This window comes from Xiphophorus couchianus, chromosome 5, assembly GCF_001444195.1.
Source record: "Xiphophorus couchianus chromosome 5, X_couchianus-1.0, whole genome shotgun sequence".
Taxonomy (NCBI): Eukaryota; Metazoa; Chordata; class Actinopteri; order Cyprinodontiformes; family Poeciliidae; genus Xiphophorus; species Xiphophorus couchianus.
In genome coordinates this window covers 4,116,436-4,131,468 of record NC_040232.1, presented here as the reverse complement: position 1 = coordinate 4,131,468, position 15,033 = coordinate 4,116,436, and the positions used below count along the sequence as shown (strand labels likewise).

Sequence of the window (15,033 nt, the reverse complement as noted above, 5' to 3'; positions counted from 1 at the left end):
TCACTACTTTGTGAACCAAGGATGCAGAACTTTGTCACTTCTATGGTGCTTTTTAAGCTTTCTATTCTTAAAGATTCACATTTTGCACTTTCTTATGCTTCCATTTGAGTTTCTACTGCTGCTAAAAACAGCCAAAGCGCTTAAAAAAACAATTTTTTGGAAAACGAGCCATTTCAAAATCCTAACAGTCACATTCAACAGACGCTGCACTGCAAGCTAACTATTTATTTTGGAGCTAAGAACTTGACTTCCTAATAAAATATTTAATTTAAAACTGAATATTTATCTTCCCAAATAAATGATGAGCTAGGTGGCTAGCTAAATAGTCTGAAACTAAATATTTAGCTTTCTAGCTATTTTAGTTTGGAGCCAAGTAGTTAGCTTCCTCATGAAATATCTTGCTTCAAACTAAATATTTAGTCTGCACCTAAATATCTAGCTGTCAAAATATTTAGTTGAGAACCAGTTTGCAAACTAAATACTTAACTTTCTAACTGAATAATTAGCTAGCTAAATAGCTTAAACTAAATATTAAGCATTCTTTCCATTTTAGTTTGGAGCTAGTTAGCTTCCTAAATAAATATATTGCTTCAAACCAAATATTTAGTCTGCTAAATACTTAATATTTAGTCTGAAAAAACTCAACAATTTAAAATAGACATTTGGCTTTCTAACTAAATAATTAGCTATCTTACTAGTCTGAAACTAAATAGTTAACATGTCAACATGTAGTTTGGAGCTAAATATGTGGCTTCTAAATATTTAGTTTGTGAACTAAATATTTAGCTTGCTAAATAAATATTTACTTTAAAACTTAAATTTATCAATAACATGATTTTTCTTATGAAACAGGCTATATAACGCAACTTATTTCTTATCTATTTTTCACAAACTTTACAGATGGAAACTCCGAGTAAATGTTTGAGTTTATTTTAATTTTTTTGTGTTTTATCCATTTCCTCCCAGGCAGGTAGATCTTGTTTCCATGAATCATGTTTTTGCACTCAGCAGCGTATTATTTCTGTATTACAGAAACTCTGACGACACGTCCGTCCGTCTGTCTGCTTCCTCCTGAAAACAAAACGTATTTTACAAGCAGCAGCATTCCTAAGCAACGGATGGTTTGGTTGGAGACGGATTTCTACAAGTCGTCATCACCCAAATGTTCCCAGGTTTAGACTTCTGGAGAAAAAACGTCACGATTTCAGATTTTTATCAGTGGAAGGCTCTTGACTCATGCATAGATTTTGCTTTTGGTTTCAGCTGTTGCAGTTTGAGAAAAGGTGACGATGGCTTGGTTTTTGTTTTGTTTTGTTTTTTTACTCATCAGGATATTTGAGATTATAAAGCAGCAAAATAGAGAAAATAAAAAAAATGTACATATCCAGTAGAACGTTTTTGGGGTTAAATGGGAGATTTTACAAACTGAAGATGCAGCTGATGAGCAGGCAGAGAAAAGAAAGGAAAGGTGATGATGGGTTGTTGTCTCATATGTGTGTTTTTTTTAAATAAAGTTTATTTGTGTAGAAAATGTCAGAAACAAGGCAGTTCAAAGTGTTTTACACCATAAAACAAAGAAAATCATAACCAATTATGAAACAAGCAAACATTTAGATTTTGTCCAGAACCATCATGAAACAAAAACACATCAAATATTTTGATCAATATTTAATTTATGTTTTAAAAACAACTCTAAGCAGCTGGGTCTTGATTTAAAGGAACTCGGTGTTTCGGCTGTTTTGCAGTTTTCAGGAAGTTTGTTCCAGATTTGTGGTGCACAGAAGCTGAATGCTGCTTCTCTGTGTTTGGTTCTGGTTCTGGATGCAGAGCAGAACCAGAACCAGAAGACCTGAGAGGTCTGGAACGTTGATACAACAGCAGCAGATCTTTAATGTATTCTGGTCCTAAATCATTCAGTGATTTATGAACCAACAGTTTTTAAAGTTTATTCTCAGAGGAAGGACTGAAGAACTGGGTGATGTTCACTAGCTTCCTGGTTTTAGTCAGAATGCCAGCAGCAGCATTCTGGATCATGTCTTTTTTTTTTTGTTTATTTTTTTTATAACAGACCTGTGAAGAAAGAAGCTGTGTTTCCATTGGCTAGATAATTGTGGAATTTGACATTTTGAAAAATAAGTGCTTAATGGAGACATGCCAATTAAAGAAACAACAATCCTAAATTTTCGACAAAAGGTGTTTGTGCTAGCATCGGCTGATTGGCTGATAGATGAGCACTGAATTAACGGTTTACATCTGTTGCTGCCAGGATTTTTAATAACTTATTGTGTGAGCAAACTTATTCACAAATGACTTTGTTTCTTATTTAATGAAAACACCGGATCTGTTTTGCAGATTTTTTGTTTTGTTTGTCTTTACATTAGCTGAATACTGACAAAGATTTCCACACATTTGTAAAGGAAGCACAGCTAATACTGCAATATTCAAAGATAAACCCTGGATGAGTTCCTGTGTTGTTGGGACATTGAACCTCTAATCCTGGAAATGTTCTTCAGGTGACAGAAGGCCGACTTTGTAACGGTTTTTATGTGGCTCTGAAGGTTCAGGTCAGAGTTCATCATTACTCCCAGATTTCTGGCTTGATCTCTAGTTTCCATCTGAAATAACTGAAGCTGATTTAATCTAATGCGGTTCCTTTGAGAGCTGTCATTTTGAAATTTCATTGTTTTCTTGTGCAATAACAATAAATGACTAATTCCATCAGTTTTTGACGTGTTGTTGCTTGTCGAACTCTTCAGATGCAGATCTGTGTTTCATGCTGGTAAAATGCTGCTTTGCTTTCCGTTCCTGTTTGGCCTGAAACCATGTTTCAGCTTTAAAGGGAGTCGAGTCGATTTCTGGCTCTGGTGTGCGTCTCGTTTTGACTTTTTAAAGTCTCCTCTGGTGTTTGGGTTTATTGGCTGCCACAGTTGATGTAATCAGGTGGGTGAAGGTGTGATGATGATGATGAAGAATGAGAATGCGTTTCAAAGGAAATGAATCAAACGTGACGGAACAAAGTGTGCTGCACGGACACGCAGACATGTGAGTCATGTTGAATGTAAGCTGAGAGTGAGATCTACAGTTAAGCATTTGTTTTAAGCGTCCATATCATGAAATATTTTGACCATAAAATATCCGATCAGGTGATCTGCTTCCCTCATGTCTACGGATTTGCATCTCGACTCGCTTCAGTGAACAGTGGAAGAGCAGAAAGTTTACCCAGAGTTCGTCCGTCTGCTTCCTCCTAAAACCTAAACATATTTTACGAGCAGCAGCGTTCCCATCCAGCTGGTTTGTGTGTCGGAAACGGATTTGATAACTGACCTGTTTTCAGGTTTTACGCGACTGGAGCAAAACGGTCTCCGTCTCTTGAGTCATGCGTAGATTTTGTTTATGGTTTCTGATGATGTAATTCATAAAGAAGTGATGATCTCTTCGTTTTTCGTGTGCAGGCTTGCTTGCTCAATGCGACTGAAAATATTTCATCAAAAATACTATTGCTATTGTGTGTTTTCTTGGTTTGTGTGACAACCGATCTCAGATTTCCTCTTTTGTTTCAGGGGGAATTTGTTCTGTTCTGTTCAGGCTTAGAGGAAATTTAGCTAAATTTGTCCAGTAAAAAAGGGAAAACGGATCATGAAGCACAGTACAACCTTCTGACCTCAACTGTAAAAAGTACATTTGATGAAACTTTGTAAGTTTCTTAACATTTAATTTTGCCTAACACTTATTTGCTCAATTAGGTTCTTGAGGGGAAATAATCCTCTAAATGTGTCCTACTTTCCTTTTAGTTTTGTTTTTTTTGCCATTTTTAATGAAGAGATGAAAACATTTGGACTAACTACAACCATGACAACCACCAGACACATTTTCTCACCTTACAAAACCCTGAAACTGATATTTTAAGTATTGATGCAGCGCTGTGGAACTAGAAGCATTTTTATAGAATGATTTCAGACGCTCTGAAAACGTAACTCTTTAACCTTTCCTGTTTCTTAAAGCGAATAATTTCAGAAAGTGTTTGTCTCTTTGACTTCTTTCCTTATTTTTAATCGCACTCCACATGTTCACTTTGAGAAAATGCAAATAACTCTTTATTGTAAACATATGAAAATATTACAATACATTTGTTTTGCCTGGAGGGGAAACAAAAGAAATGAGCCTTGATCCCCTCCAGGCGGGACTCACACCTCGGTTTGGGAACTGTTAACATTATGACATAATGTCCACAAAACATTCCCAGAACTGATCAGAACGTGTAAATCGTTTAATAACCTCAAGGTTAGGTGGTTGTTTATGTAAGCCGTCAGAATAAATCACATGTTTTCCATATCCTCTGCTCAGGTTTGCGCTGTTTGCTTCTGGACGGGTGCGGCTCCTGATTTGCACAGTGGTGCAATAAAACCACAGCTCAGGTAAAACCATGCAAATGTATGTTAAACAGAAAAAAGCACGCTGCCCTGCAAACTCTCAGTAACGTCAAATTAGAAAAACTGTCTCAGCCTCGTAAAATTCACGTTTTTCATGGAGCTTCCTGTGTAAACTGCAGCAGCTTCACCTGCTGACCGCTGCACCTGTTCAGATAAACGTGTATTTGAACGGCGGCGCGTTGTTTGCGCTGACGGACCGCAGAGCGCGTGCAGAACAAAAGGAGAAGCAGAGCTGAAACCCGACGGCCTCGAGGGGAAACCAGGTGCTGCCCAGTCAAAACACGGACACGACTGAAGGACGCCGTCAAAATCTCCGTCCTGCTTTCTCCCAGAGAAGAGAAGAGAACTGGATCTCCAGGATCAAACAGTTTTATTCGTAATATCGTCTTATTTTAAATCATTTCGAGGGTGAAGCTTGCAAAACGTCTGCATTAAGTAAATAACCGCAGTATGTTCTAGCAGAAAAATGTATAAAGTATTACATTCCTCGCAATAAATTATTAAAAACACCCTTTATTATAACTATATGAAAATGGTTATAATAAAGTCTATTTTATTCAGTAACGACGATAAAAGTTTGAAAAAAAATTGAAGTTCTAAATACTTTTAAAGAACCTCAGTGAAAACATGTTTATATGTTACCTCCGATTAAAAATCAGCTGATTACGTTTGTGTAAAGTTGAGACTGCATGAAAACGGCCTTTTTTTTACCGCGTGAAAATAACTCCAAAATCAAATTCAAGATGCCGCATTGACATTATTGCAAGAGAACGCGAAATAAATAAAAAAATCCCCACACCACAGGGGGTTCTGTACGTTTAAGTGCCATTTGTAAAAATTTAACAAACCGAAGAGGAAATAAGTGGATTAAAGTTGCTTAAAATCCTCTTCTGCACTTAATATAACAAATAAGACACTAAAGAACTAATGGTAGAACTGTAAACAACCAAAAAGCAAGAAGGGGCGCACAGCGCTGCCGCGACGCATAACATATCATGTTCTTTTCTATTTGTCGTAGAATAAAGTTGTCATTCACAGAAAAGAACTGTTCAAAGGAATCTAATCATTTGTGAATGTCTCATCAATAGTTGGAAGCTTATGGGACTCCTGACCCGTTTTTATCGGTAATGATACCCAGATTGGTTCTGGATGGAAAAAAAACATTGGCCATAAATTCTTGTCTGCTCAGATAATTTATCATCTATTTATTTGAACCTTTGACTGAACGCTTCTGTTTCCTGGTTGAAAGCTCGGGCGTGTTTATTGGATGTTGTGATTTTAAAAATGAGTCAAACTGATAGCGGAGGCCACTTTCTGTCTTATCTCAGAGACGCTTTATGACCGACGGACTTTGTATGTTTTTATGTGAAATTTGTTGTTATTTTCAGCTCGCATGCTCTTCTTTTCTTCCGTTTTTGCAGCGTGTGTGTGTTTCTGTAAAGCTCCTGATGCAACTGGTCCTCAGTTTGTTGGTCGTCTGCTGCTGTGCTGACGGCAGCTGGGCGGGAATGATGCGCCGTCGTTGCTAGGCCGCATGCTGTTTGCAAACACTGAGGCATAAATGTGAAATGGAAGCTGAGTTGGCAACGCAGTGCATGTACTGGATCAGAACCTGTCAGAACATGGCCGGGTCTGGACTAACGACTAATAACACAATCGGTTTGGCATTTATTGCATTCCAAGAGGATAGAAATGTTGAATATAAGGAGACTGAACTGGGAACAAATAAAAGTATACTTCATTTTGTTCATGAACGCAAGTACAAACATAAAATTTTCAGTTTCTATTAGAGCTTCTAGATCAATCCAATCACTGAGTTACCATCCTGCAGCTTTTAGATGCATTAAAGGTGACCTATTATTCATCATTGAACAGGTTATAATAGATCTGTGGCTTATAAAAATCATGTTCATTACAGTTTTTGCACAAAATATTCTTAGATAATGAGATTTCAGTCTCCTCGGTTCTGTCCTTGTTGAGCCGTTTCAGGACGTCTTGTCACTTTAAATTCACATAAGCTGCTGCTGGCTAAACATTTACACTTGTGCATGAAAAAAGCTGCAATCAGATGTGCATTAATACAACTGTACATCTTTGAAAAGCAGATGTGGAGCCTCCTGCATAACCAACAGGAATGCAGAAAATGGTTTCTGGATAGTGAGTCAACAACAAAACACTCGTCTTTTCCAGCAGCCATTGTACGGCACATACAGAGGTAAAACCAGTCGACCAAACATCCTGGTATGCTACTTGAGTTGCTAGATAACTGGCTTGGCTTGGCTGGGGTTGCTAGGTAACGGTGCAGTGTGACTGAACAATCCGAATGTTTTTGAATCAACTCATTTTCCAGACACCAAAATACATGAACTTATTGCCAAAAAACCCTCTGGGTGGTTTGTTTTCTTTTGATTTGTTTTAAAGCATCTCGCCTTTATTCAGAAGCAGTTCAGACCCAAATGGAAGCATAAAAATGGGTAAAATGTGAATTTTGCATAATGGGTCCGCTTTAAATGAATAGTTGGCTACCAGACCTCTGCAGAGCTGGATGATGCATCCGGAGGACTTGGGCGCTTCTGTTGGGTCGAAAACTTTTGTGATCTTCATTAGGCCCGTCACAATAACAAGTTCTCCTGGACATTTAATTGCCCCAGACGTTACATTTGCGATAAACTGTAATATTATTGTTTTTGAGACCATTTTTATGTAATATAATGGTAATGACATAATAATGCAAGTATGCCCTTCCAGAGACCAATAAGCTTAACATTGTAATAAACATTTAACCCTGGAACTGGAAGACATATAATCATCCAAAAAAAACCACAACAAACGACAAAGTGAATTATGAAGTCCCTGTAAATTAAATTGTCCTTTAGAAAAACACTGGTTGAAACCAAAACACCAGATTAAGTTTTATCACCTAGTTTTTGGTAGAAAGAGAGAAAAATCATGCAAATGGGAATTATTGATCTCATTTTGACTTATCATTTTTATTTATTGCTTATTGGCCTAATCTTCATTGATATTTAGCTTTAGCTGCTTCTCCACTTTATTTCATTTCCATTTACTCTGTGCAAACGTCCCGGTACCAAATAAAGTCCAAATAAAACCATCTTTTCTCTGCAACAAACAGTTCAAACCTTTTACTTTATAATAAAATGCAGACACATTTGATCAAAACTAAAGCAGCTGCGTTGTTTGACAGACTTGCTTCTTATTTTCACATTCCCAGCAGCAGCTGCAGCCGTCGCGCCAAAGCGAACGGACTCGTTATGTAACGGCGCGTTAGCTTTAGCGGCTAACCAGGTCGATACGAGTGAGTGGGAGAGCTGGATGTTGACGTGCTGCCTGACAAAGAGGATCAATGATCGCTGCGGCACAAACGTGACCTCCTGCACGCCAACAGAGGCCCAGATCGGCTTCAGCTAGTTACATTCACTTGAGTGATTGTTTTTGGAAAACTGTACTTTCAGTTCTTAATACACTGTACTTTTTACTTTTGAGTAATTTTATTATGAAGTATTTCTACTCTTAAGTAAAATTTCTTGATTTTTCTGCCCACCAAATGAAACGTGTTTTAACCAAAGATGTGCCCGCAGTGTCTGTTAAAGTTTCATACATTTTTTTATTGAAAGAAACTGTTATTTTTTTGTTACTTGTATGAATTATTGTCTTTTTCATCCTTAAAGTACCAAACATTTCCACTTAAATTTATATTTTGGTCCATCTGATGATGTAATTTTACTCAGTAAAATTTCAGTTACTCAGTAATTGAGCAGAATATTCACCAAATCCATTTTTCTCAAGTAATTTTTTGGATGACTACTTTTTACTTTTACTTGAGTAAAAGCTTGTGAAATACTGGCGTTAAATTTTTGGATTCTCTGGTGGTCTCCATTGGAAATATTCAGACCAAAATTCTCCCAAATGCAGGAAAATCTTCTGAAAATAATGCAAAATATCCGAAAACACAAAGATTTTTTTTCGCAGCCTTTCAGTCATTATTATTTGTAAGCTTTGCTTGTTGCTGGTAGCTGGAAGGCGACTGTATGAGGATTTGTTTACAAGTTTATCTTGCAGATAGAAACATGATATGGGAGACGTTTCACCAAACAAGTCCCTGACAGACGTTTACAGATGTTCCCTCAGGACATGAGAAACAAACAGGCTGAAACTGAACACAGATGTTCAGGTTTACAGGTATTTACTTTTACATCCCAGGTGATCTGTCTGGAAATGCTGTGAGAAATTTTTCCGATGGAAGGACATTTCTGCAAACCTTTTCTGTAGTTACCATCTTACAGCAGCCTCTCAAGCCTGAGCCCCGGATTCAGACCGAACAACAAGTCGATCCGGACTGAATCAAAAGAGTAAAAAAAAACAAAAGGTGGAATAAACATGTTGCAGCGTGAAGTCACACACGCAAGATCCCGCCTTCATTTCTCTGCTGGAGGCCAAAAGCCGCTGGCCGCCACCGACTACTACTGCTTTTAGCTGTTAAGTTATCAACGTGGCGTGCTAAATCTTAAATCTATAATTTATTATATAATAGGAAAAGGGACGGAGTGCTTTGCTACTAATCGTCAACTCTGTGACAAGTAGATAAGATCAGGAAATGGTTTTAGTTTTAAAAAACGGTGAGGTAAGTGGGTCAGTTATGCTAGCTTGACTTTGACAACCTTAGCATGTAGATGTGCTGCAGAATTCAGTCTTTTTTTTATTTTTAAAGTTGACCTCTCTGACACCAACTCTGACAGATCATCAGTAGAGCAGGTGTTTAAATTAACTAATCAACCACCGCTGTGTTCAGACGATCATCTATTTCATAAACATCAAGCCTGAAAACAGAAAACTGTAACCGTCTGAATGTTCTGCCGTTTGTGTGGGAAATGTTTCCCTGTTTTTTTTTTTTTTGTGTGTGTTGAATCCTGATGTGCTAGTGAAGCTGTTGTCAGTCAGTTGCTATGGCAACAGGTCTCTGTATGGCTTAGCTGACATAGTGATAATTTTTTTTTGTTAGCTACTCCAGTAAGGTTAAATTGAACTGCAATCATAAAACTTGTACGGTGTAAGCTAATTATAAATGGTGCTAATGGTAGCGGGTATGTTGCACACGGAGTAGCTTAGGAATGAAGAGTCATGTTGGTGCGCGGGCCCCAAATGAAAATCAGCTAAGGGCCTCAAAAAAACTTTGGGCAGCCCTGCCATTAATCTCTTCAGCCTGGTTATAACTAAATGCACAAAAGATAAAGGGGGTTTGAATATTTTAGCAAAACTAAAGTTTGTATTTATTTATTTTTTTTACCTTTTTAACACAGAAGAGATGAAACATCTCAACGTTTTTTACTCAAATATTTCACACAAGGGAATGTTTGATTTTTGTGCAACAAGAGCAAAGAGGAATGTCTGCCTCTTTCTTTCTTTCTTTTTCTCTTTTCTCTCCTTTTTTCTCTCAATTTCTCCCTCTCTCTCTCTCCCTCAGATTAGGTAAATGGTTGAGTAAACTCTGCGGCGGAGTGACGGAGTGTGATTACCTGCTGCTCCTCTCAGTCGCCTCCCTCTCTGGGAGTGTACATATCCTGCTCACTCCCTTTGCTTGTTCACACATGCACTCTGCCTCCCGCTGCACACACACACACACACCCACACACACACGCTGACCTTCTCTCCTGGTTTTAACCTGGACTAACGGGGGAGTTTTTTTTACTGGAGAGTCTGAGTTTTTGGCAGCAGCGTCGATCCGTTAGCCGAGCCGCTGCCAGTCGTTTAGTTTTCATTTTGATTTTGCTGCTTGGACAATCGGAGTGAGTTTTTCTAACCTCAGGACGCGCCGCTGCTTCTCCGGTCGCTGACGACTCGCTCGGCAGGGTGAGTGCTGCAGGAAATTCATCTTTCACTCTTCAGACCTTTTTAATCTGAGTGTTGTCTCCGTTTTTATTTATTTTCCCTCAGGATTAAAAATTTAGAGCATATCTGAAATGAGCTGAAGGCTTCATTTTTATTCTTTTTAGATTCAACTTCTATTTTCAGTTTTTTTTTTATGATAAATAACAAAAATATGAAGCCTAGACTAAATGACCTTATGATCAAACAACTTGGTCAAGTCAGCGGCTGTTTCCTTCACTGCAAAAACACAGTTTGGTTTAGTTTCTACTGCAAATATCTTGGTAAATTTGAAATAAAATAAAACTGAATTAGAAGTAACTTTTCAGCAAGATATAGGAACTTGTTTAAGTCATGAATTCCATAATATACTGATGAAAAAGTGACAGATTATTTCGCTTATAACATGGGAAAAATTGGCAGATGTTAAATAATCTGCCAATTGATCTAGTACTTCATCAGTTTTAAGGAATTATTGGCTTAAAACAAGCTCATATGTTGCTGAAAGGTTAATTTTATCTTATTTCAAGTGTACTACGATATTTGCACTAGAAACTAGACTAAAATTACCTGCTAAAATTTTGTGTTTTTGCAGTGTTCAAAATGCAGGCGGTGGTTTAGACGAGGTGTGCACCGATTTATCAGCCAGCTGATTTATCGGCGCCGATTTCCTTCATTTTGGGAGATTGTTGATCAGCTGATTCTTACATGTGAAGCCGATCGTATCTCCCTCAGCAAAGGTCTAAAAATCAACCACTGTCCTCTTCTGCTCTGCCTGTTTTAGAGGTTTGACTGATGGACCGGCCCATCAGTTCATGTCTGCACGTTGCAGTTAAGTGACCAAGTCAGCGACTTCCTTAGCTTCCTTTAGCAGCAAAAAAAAAATTATCGGCCAAAATCGGAATCAGAAAGCATTTTAAAGATTGATGATCAGCAATTGGCCAGAAAACTGTAATCAGTGCATCACTAGTTTGAACTGCTGTCATTTTTTCGTGATCAGGAATTGGCTAATTTCTCCAACTCGCCTCCATCTGTTGTCGGGTGTCTGAGTTGGTTTTTTTTTCACGTCTTGTTGACTTTCGGTAAAACAGCTTCAGTGGAATCGCTTTCATAAACATCAGTGATGAGATTCAGCAGCTAATGGCCTGAAAGCTTGTGCAGAGACGGCTAATGGAGGAGTAAACTCATGATCTGCACTTTAGACCTTTAAGATCCAGAGAGACGTTTTTACCTTCAGTCCAACTGAATAAAACACGTTTAGGATCGCTGCTATCTTACCCGTTAAAAAACGATAAATATGAAAACCTGTTTTTGTTTTTTGATATTTAGTTATTTATCTTTTTAGTTAAGGGCCACTGCGAAAAAACGACAGTTTGCAGATGATTTCTGATTCCTCGTTCTCCTTTGTTCATTTGAATTATTTTTAAAATCCCAACCACAAAGCATCTGATTTCTGAAGATTCCTGCTTTCTGATTTGCAAAAAATCTTTAATTTAGCTCTGATTTCAATGTCACAGAAAGTCCAGCTGTCACTGAAGTTTTCAAATGTAGGGCTGCCCCTCCTCCACATGTTGCTGAGCACTGCAGGTCAGCTAAACTAAAAGATTACGATTACACTAAGCTAGCAGTGGTTGACTGCAGGCTGCACCGGAGCAGATAGCCCAACTAAGTCATCTTTAAACTCCCAAAAAGGCAGATTTTTTTGCTCTGTCAAGACTTCTACTAAATATTTCCCCTCCCACACCTGTTGCTGCATACTGACAGTTGGCTCCAGTTTGGTTAAAAGAAAATGTGACTGGGAGAGAAAAGCTTTTTGTTCTGATAATATTTGAATAAGTTAAGAAAATTTATGACCGAATAGGGCAAAGATTTCTTTTTATAAAATTATGAAGAAGTCATGACAAAGGATCAATATTACCAGACGAGAGACATAAAAGTACAAGAAAAAAAAACTTTGATAGTTAATATCTGACTTACTTTGATACTTTATTCTTGCAATATTATAACAAATTTCCATGTATAATCACGACTTTACTCTTATATTATTCCGCCATACAAACGACTTATTTGTCTGGTATTATGACTTCATCTTGTAGAATTACAACTTTATTCTTTTATATTTCGACTTACTGTCATACAACTTCATGCTCGTATTTCTATAAGTCTGTTCTTGTATTACAACTTTATTTTCATATTTTTTCTCGAATTATGATTTTATTGTCATAATTTAATGATCTTTTCTTAACTCGGCCCTAATGCTATGTTGTAACAAATTAGATTCTCTTCCCCCTGAAGTGTTGGTCAAACATGGTGCTAACGTTGAGTGGGGCGATTTCCACATCACTCAGGACGTGAATGACGAGTCGCTGCTGTGCTACAAGTCGCTGGGAGTAAAACAGAGCAAAGTCGCTGGCGATCTTCAAACATTCATAGGCGTGTTTCTTTGAGTTAGATAAGAGAAGTGGGGCAACTTAAAAATGGACTCAGTTTCCTGAAAATAGATGTTTGCAGATGGTGGATGAGGGTTAAAAACGCGTTGAAAAGGTGGGAAGCTGTTAATCGAACATAAATAAAAGCTTGAAATGAGGAAGTTTGTGTCCCTGCTGTGCGCCCACTCATCCTCCTCAGATCCTCCACGCCCCGTCCAGCAGACGGCTGCGCTCGCTAATCATTACCCTGCTTTGTCTTGTCAGTAAATCACTCTGCTGTAAAACAGCCAGAAGAGAGAGAGACATAAAAGTACAAGAAAACAAATCTTTGATAATTAATATGACACGTCTTATTTTGACTTTCTTTGATACTTTAGTCTTGCAATATTACAACTAATTTTCATGTATAATCATGACTTTACTCTTATATTATTCCACCATACGTACGACTTATTTGACTGGTATTATGACTTCATCTTGTAGAATTACGACTTTATTCTTTTATCTGCGACGAGCCGACCTGAAGAAATGGAGCATAAATGCAGGAAGGCAGAGGACCTGAGAGTGGAGTTAATCTGCGTTTCCAGGGGTTTTATTGAAACAGAAAGTGGGATTTCTGCGATTGTTTTGTGCATGCCTGAGCTTTAAGATGTTTTCTGTCGGGTACATGCAGACATTTAACCCGTCTCATCCCCTCAAATGTGTTCCCTGCTGTAATGAAGCAGCTTGGGATTATCGCCTGTTATCCTATTACCGCTCAGTTTGTAAGCTGTCAGGTGTGGACGACATCAGGCAGTGGCAGCCATTCATACCTGTGTGCAGATACGCCACGACATGCGTTCACACCTGTGCATTCCTCGTCTTGGATTTCACCCTGAGAGTTGGGAAAACATCCCACCTCCACTCAGGAGGGGCACAGCCACAGCGGCGCTTTAGGGCCAATTGAGGAATTGTACATTTCTGCCAAAAACTTAGGAAAAAAACAAGAAAATTTGTGAGTTTGAAAATTTGCTAGAAAAAAATCTGAAGATTTTGAGATTAATCTCAAAATTTTCTAGAGAAACAAGGAGGTTTCTAATTTTGAAAAGTTGAAAATGTACAAGAAATCTCAGAAATTTTGGAGAAAAAACATGAAAATATGAATTTGAAAAGATGAAAATGTGCTAGAAAACAACTAAGAATTTGAGAATAATCTCAGAAATGTATATTTTCTAGATCATTTCTGAGTTTGAAAACTCAAATGTCGAGGTTAATCTCGGAAATCTTTTAGCAAAAAATGTGGAGAGTTCAGAGTTTGAAGTTGTCAATTGTTAGAAAAAAATAATTTTCAGATTAATCTTGGAAATTCTTTGAGGAAAAAGTTGGAAATTTGAGTTTGAAAAGTCAAAAACTGTTGAGAAAAAATTCTCAGATATTTTTTTTGAGAAAATACTTTCTAGAACATCTGAGTTTTCTAATTTTATTTATTTATTTTTTTAGAAAATGTCCTTACTTTATTCTAGAAAAATTAGTAGGTTTACTCCTCTTGTTTCTCTCTTTAATGGCCCTAATATGCCGTCATAACATGGCTCCTGTCACGAGTTTCAGGAACGTTTCCTGCAGACGGCTGTATGGACGAATTGATGCTGTTTGGACTTTGGCTTTAAAGGTTTTGATTGTACTTTCAGATCTGCAATAGACCAGAATAGAAAACCCTTCTGCTCTAAGATCGCTGTTTTTCAGCCATGTTGAAACACACAAGTCACAATACAAACTGCTGGATGTTACTACTGGCAGAAACGCCGCAGAAGAAAACTGGAAGTGGTAGGAAAATGATGTTTTTATTATTATTATTCAGGCAATGTGCTGCTGGCTTCTCCACCAATTGTGTCATTCAAAAGTGTTTAATGTACAATTTACTCAAAATGCTGCATATGTGCATTTTTTTTGTCAGCATTGGCAGAGTATAGACAAAGTTTTACACATTTTTGTAAAGTTACCTTTGATTGCTGAGATTTAAAGTTAGTTCTTCAACCTGATAGATCATGGGGTGTACTTACTTTTTCCATTGGAACAAACAAAGATGGGAAAGATGGCGTTCTTTCTTAACGCCTGTACTTTGTTGACTGAGTCTGGAATCCTAATCAAGACCTCTTTCACAGATTTTAGGAACGTTTTACTAAAATCAGTTTGTTTTAAAGTATTTTTTCACCATTCTGTAAATCCACTGTTTTCAGTTCAGTTTTACGACTGCATGCTGTGGTTTTTTTACAGCCCCGTAACACGACTAAAATACATTTCCCTCCGGCAGA

General features: G+C 37.6%; 1 protein-coding gene across 3 annotated transcripts in view; it reads left to right on the top strand.

The window, feature by feature from the left end:
- Nucleotides 1-15,033, top strand: part of coro2aa (coronin 2Aa) — a 41,298-nt gene that overhangs the window by 10,759 nt on the left and 15,506 nt on the right. Inside the window, exon 1 of one of the 3 annotated variants that reach the window (XM_028016737.1) lies at nt 10,008-10,298. The exons of 1 other annotated variant lie outside the window; for it this stretch is intronic. The gene's annotated coding sequence lies outside the window, so the exon portion shown is untranslated. Of the gene's footprint in view, nt 1-10,007; nt 10,299-14,401; nt 14,546-15,033 lie in introns of those variants that run through there. One more of the 3 variants, XM_028016738.1, reaches the window with a different exon arrangement.